This window comes from Porites lutea, chromosome 5 (genome assembly GCF_958299795.1).
Source record: "Porites lutea chromosome 5, jaPorLute2.1, whole genome shotgun sequence".
Taxonomy (NCBI): Eukaryota; Metazoa; Cnidaria; class Anthozoa; order Scleractinia; family Poritidae; genus Porites; species Porites lutea.
The window spans coordinates 23,423,251-23,429,622 of NC_133205.1; positions in this window are offsets into that span (position 1 = coordinate 23,423,251).

The following is a 6,372-nucleotide window of genomic DNA, read 5'->3' on the forward strand; positions in this document are numbered from 1 at the left end:
AAGAGTCAGAACCACAAGGAAATGCGTTTCGGAAAGTTTCTTGTATCAAATATGTGTTCCTGATTAATTGCACATTCTCTTAGAATTCAACTCTGGAAAAATTTGCCAGCATTTGACGAATTGAACGAGATGGAAAATGAGCTCCCTAATTACCAACATCTCACGGACTTACAAGTCCCATGCCGACAGAGCGCGTTACTGACTATAAGCCAATAAGCACAAACGCAGGAACATATATTTGATGCTCACACGTTTCAAGTCCAAATTTACACCTTTAGAGAAAATTGGTCCATCATCCAGCGGTGCTAATAACGGTACTTTTAACTCTTTACACGCCTTCTTTTATGTCGTCGATTAATTGAGTTAAGCTTGCAGTCAAAAGTTCGGATTAGTCGTCGTTTCAAAATATGGTACATAGGCTTTCTCAATCAAAACTTCTGCAAGTTTCACACGTTTCTGAGAGGTAACGAAAATAACAGCTCCCAGAATCGCGATCTCCTTTTCGAATTGCGCTATCTCCTGTTGTCCTGCGCTCAAGTTCTTTTTGTGCTATTAGCCGCGTGTACTGAGCTTCTTCTCTTGCCGCTTTAGCTTCGGCTAGCGCTTGCAATCTAGCGGTAGTGCTGCTAGTTTTTGGAGGCTGATGAATGGCGCGAGGAACGACGAGAACACATAGATCTTGTCTCCAACAATTTGTTGGATTGTCTAATAATTCTATTCTTTAGACTGTCTAAAAGTAAGAGGGCTCGGTTAAGGGTCTCGTTCTCTTCACTAAGTTGAGCCTCTTCTAAGTAATCGCCGCGTGAATCTTGTTCGTACAAGCCAATTAGCTCTTGCAACAATCTTCCAAACTCCTCCGATTGCATAACACTGAGGAGCCCTTTACGCGATCTAAGAATTTGCCTCCGTTTAAGTTCTACAGCGCTTTGTAGAGCCTTTTGTGTGGGTCTCGTCTGCCTTTTGCTCCTGGCTCCGCTCTCCTTGGCTCCTTCTACGTTCAGCCACTCTTTTCCTGGGCTCGTCATTCTCGATGGCTCCGGGTTAAAGTATGATACTGCTTACCTCCATTCGTTGATTTTATCCACAGACTTTTCACTGTCGCGTACCCAGTGCAGCGGACACGGAGTGTTGTGCACTGGAGATCGGGAAGTGTCAACCACAGTATAGAATTCAACAGCACAAGTTTACTCAACAGCATTTAATATGATCACCAGCTCGTCTGAATTATTGTACACATGCGGTGAAAACTAAAAGGGGAAATTACAACGTACAAGATCAAAAAAGGGGCTAAGACTAATAACAAAAGAAGCAAAATTGAAAGGAAAAAGAAAACTAAATACAATAAGCTGAAATTACGTCTGATCCTTTCTAAAGGGCTACAGAAACTCCAACGTTACGTAACTCCGAAAAAGATAAAACTGCTCTGAAAACTCCAATGTTGCTCCGTAGATTTCCTAACTCCAACTCCACAAAAACTTAAGGGGCGTTCTCTGATAAAGGTACGATTCACGTGTACAGTTGTAAAACCGGTTAGAAAACAGGAATGGCTAGCTACGTAATCGATTCAAACTGTGAACAATAGTACATGAAAATAGGGGCGTAAAAACTCGATAAATGAAACAGAACAGAAACGTATCATATCTAAATCAAAACAAAACTAAGCTTAATTACGTAATCAAGTTCTCTTTGATTGAATGTTCATTGTTCATCACAATAACTCCAATATTTCGTGCACTGGGAGAGCAGGATACAGTCTCATTACAATATCAACAGAAGATAGTGGTGGCCGAGGTCGATAGGAAGAGGATATTACGAGAACCTCAGACTTGTCTTCATTTAATTTCAGCTTGTTGGAAAGCATCCACGCGTCCATGTCCCGAACACAGTTTACCAATTTGGCGTCACTCAGATTCATATCAGAAACAGACGACGTCCTGAACGTAATATATAGCTGGGTGTCATCAGCATAAAAGTGATAGAACATTTGATGACGTCGAGCGGTCTCACCAAGAGGGGATGTGTACATTGAATATAACAACGGTCCAAGAACGTATCCCTGCGGTACACCAAACTCAAGAACATGAGAAGCGGAGCACGCACCATTAACCTGCACAAACTGTGCACGATCAGAAAGATATGATCGAAACCATTCCAATACAGTTCCAGTAATTCCAAAGCGATTGGACAGTCGCGAGAGGAGGATACCATGATCAACAGTATCAAATGCAGCCGAAAGATCGAGAAGTACTACGATATGTCATTGTGGACTCTAATAAGAGCCGTCTCTGTACTATGGTTTCTCTTATTGGCTGATTGATATGTTTCACCAAGGTCATTAATATCTAAGTATTGAATCAGCTGTTTAGCAACACATTTTTCAATAGTTTTAGATATGAAACGAAGATTAGAAATAGGCCTATGGTTCTTGAAGTCGTTCGAATCCAGAGAGGGCTTTTTGAGCAATGGCTTAAGTATAGCTTGTTTAAGTATTTCAGGCATCCGACCAGTTTCCAAGGAAAGGTTTACAATGTTATGTACTACTGGGAGAATAGAAGGAAACAGACATTTAAGTACATGACCAGGAACAGGATCTAAGTCACAGGACTTAAGGGTAGTTGAGCAGATGATATTCAAGAGTTCATCCGGTGGAACAGTCGAAAACATGTTCAGTTGACAGCCTGCAGTACCGTTATCTACAGCAGCAGATAAAAAAAATGATAAAATATGATACCATGTCTACAAGCTGTAAAAATACCTTGGAGAAACTAAGCAATGACACTGTTAGCGAACACAGAACATACCGCCTAATGATAAAACTTGTGTCACCAATTCACCTGTACGTAAACCGACTAGAGTGACCAATAAATAAGGAAGTGGCACTGTAAATGTCTAAATAAAACAAATCGGCGGGCGATCATGTACCTTCCAAGCTCCATCTAAGCGTCGGTTTCGGATGACTTGACGTTCAGTTTCATTCGCAACACCCTTGCCAGACAGCCAAATACAAAGAAATCAACCCAAGCGGGAATTTCTTCTTCCGGGTCACTGAAATGGTAAAATCGAAGCGTGACCGATGTTCCGATCAGGCAGACGGCTACTTCAAACAAAATGGCGATGAAGAATTTGCTTATCAAAGGTGTGACCTCTGCTGTTTGAGGCGATTTTCAATATGTAATTTTTAATTACACGTACTGATCAATATTGTGACCCTGTCCTCTTCGCTCCCACTGAGTTCAGCACCGTTACTCCTTCAGGGCAAAATTCCGGGGTACCAAAACAGCCCATTTTAAGACTTCCTGTTCCTAAGCTGGCGTCGAAATAAGAATCTCTCTCCTAACTTCATTTTATTCAGCACTTGGAAGCTCTAAGCGAAGGTCAAACCCGTCTTATCCAGTAAGATATACCCTGTAATTTATTTCAAAATGTTTATTTCTCTAACCGCTTCTATCATAGGAAATTTCGGTAAATTATCCTATACAAGTGTTAAACTAATTTACAATTTTATAAATATTGACATTTACGATATACAGTAGCACTGTCAGCTAGTTACACACTTTTTGACTTTTTTAAAATTGGAAGTTATTATTTCTTGATACAACTACGTCATGCCAGTATTATTTACTGAGTCGGCGTTTTAAGCTTACATAAGCTTTGAAATTAAGAGTTATAAGATTAAAAATCTGATACTTAAGAAGATAGCGAGACTCTTTTTTAACTTGCTGTGATCCAAAACTTATCTTCTTATCAAATCCAAGACCAAGACGTGACGTTCACTGAGAAGACTTCGATTTCGGTTTTAACTCTATCGTTGTGAACATGTACATGATTTTTATAATCCGGCAATTTATTGTTACAATTGTGTGGTATATAAGAATTGCTCAATTGCTTCGTCACGGCGAAGGCTCAAACGATATGTTTATTTAGAGTTCTCGTAAGAACTTTTGCGTACGTCCTTGTATGAATTTCACGCATTTTTTTAATTACATGAAAAAAGAAGAAAACGAAAGAAAAACTACAAGATGGTAGCTTTGATGCACGGTCATGAAATAACGGACATGCCTAGTGTTAATCTAAATTTTCTTGAACGATTTTTTTTAACAATCCTTACAGCCGTTAGTAATTGCCTTGCAACATTCTAATCGCTCAACAGGGACTTAAAAGATAATGTTCAAAGCCTGTTTAAGTAAATTTCAACTACCTATAGTTTTCAAGCAGTTGGAAACAATTGTGTTGCAAGATGTTATTTAATAATTCCCCCAGCATGAGCTCAGAAGACGGCGTTCGCATAACGTAGATTCACGTGGCCCTCACAGGTTAAAAGATAGAGTTGACCCGGATAAATCAAACCATGTCTTTAAGGTTTCTTCGCTAGATAAAGACTCTATTGTAGGATAATGGTTGTTGGGCATCCATCTCTAAAATAAGGCCAGGTAGACAATTTTAGAATTAGAAAAACACGAAATGAGTCAAGAAATAAACCAAAATTAACAATAATCGATGTTGTAATGAGGAGGGACACTATGTCCTAAAGGACATCTCCAATACTGCGTTCCTTTGACCGTATTCCGAGCAAACGTTTTGCCAAAAGTCTATTCTGACGGGAAATTTGGACCACTTGAACGTTCCATGCATCTTGAGATGTTATTTCAAGTAGACGTTTAGATGTTGTAATGCAGTGAATGCCAAAATAAGTGATTTCTAGACTTAATTCCATAATTTCTTATTCCTTAATAGGTACAATTAATGGCTTTCTCTTCTCCACTTCCACTACAAAATGTTGCTAAGTTGACGGTATCAACATGGGAGTTGTGGGGGTAGGTACTGTTTTGTCTGTTCTCTGAAGTAATTTCCTCAAATGGGATAAACAATTAAATCAAAGGTAGGAGCGGAAAGAAAGTAACGATGACCCAAAGAATGCATTTTTGCTGTTCGCTTTGCACATCAGAAAATCCACTCTATTATTTGTTCCACTTGTTCCTAATAAGAGCAAACGAAAATAACAGCTGTCCAAATCGACCATCTAATATACTTATTTTAAGATTTACTGTAGCTCTGCCACTGATTTTCCCATGTGTAATTATGATAATATTTTGTTCTAATTATCTAACTGAGGGAGCCCATTCCTTATAAGCCCGGTGGCTTCTCTTGGGCTTCCTCGCCATGAGAGTTTAAATAATTAGATTTTATTTGATTTGTACAATTTTTGGCAAACAAAACAATAAACAATAAACAATTACTATTTGAACAATGAAGCAAAATGTCATGGACTAACTCCTTTAGAAAAAATCCACTTTTCCGACTATGTAATAAATATTTGTTTTCAAAAAAGTTATGGTATTAAATAAGGTGAGATAAGAATTCTTGGCCTTTTTTGTTTAAGGCCGAATTCGGGCACGACAGAAAAGAAATTGAATGGAAAAAAGGGAAATTAATGTTGACGAAAAAGCCTGAAATATAATCATCATTGCAACTTTTTTTTTTACTAATATTTGAATTTTCAAAAGAGTGACTCAAATATATTTTAAGTGCATGTGAGTACTCCAAAAAACCTTACTTTCGCCAAAGCTGTCTTGTATGCACCTAGCATTCATTCAGTTCAATAATACACCTTTATTTATTACTTCAGTCCTTGAGGAAGTGTGCAAATAACACCCCTCTGTAATACCAACACCATAACACATGAATAAAAGTGAATAAAAGTGATCACTCGACAGCTGGCTTGTGTTGACAGTTTAACACATATAGTCTTCTGCTGGTTTAGGCTAGATTATGTCCGCGATAATGAGTCATTTCCGTCAAGTTGCTTGGCTTAGTGTTGTGTTCGAAAGGCTCTATGGGACTGTCTTTGGGGATGAAATTTTCCCCAGTTTCCTGCGCGACATTGCAACAGCCAATGAAAAACCAGGGCAGTACCATGGTACAATTCGACACAACATCGTCCCAGTCTTACGCTCAACCTCAAAAATGAACGATAACAATTGCCTGGTTACTGAGCGCCCGCAGACCTAAACCGGGCGCAGCTGTATTGTTCTTTGAAGACGTTTTAGTTTATTGATTGTGACATAGGAAAACGACAGGTAAAAATGAGTTAGTTGAAAACAATGATGGAGGGAAAAAAGATCGGTTCAGCTGGATAAAGATTATTGGTGAGTCATGCTTTTTAAGTGGTTGTCTCCTGACAAATTTGAACAATACTTTTATGAGGGGTATTAGCCGGTATTGGTAGAAAATTACAGCTATTTAAGCTTTTGATAAACCCATTTTGCAAGCAGTCAGTACTAATTAAAAAAGTCTGTGATTTTGTCATACAAAAAAATCTAAGCTAGGGAGAAAGGTAACACCTTTAAAAATGGTCAAAAAGAGCGCAAATCT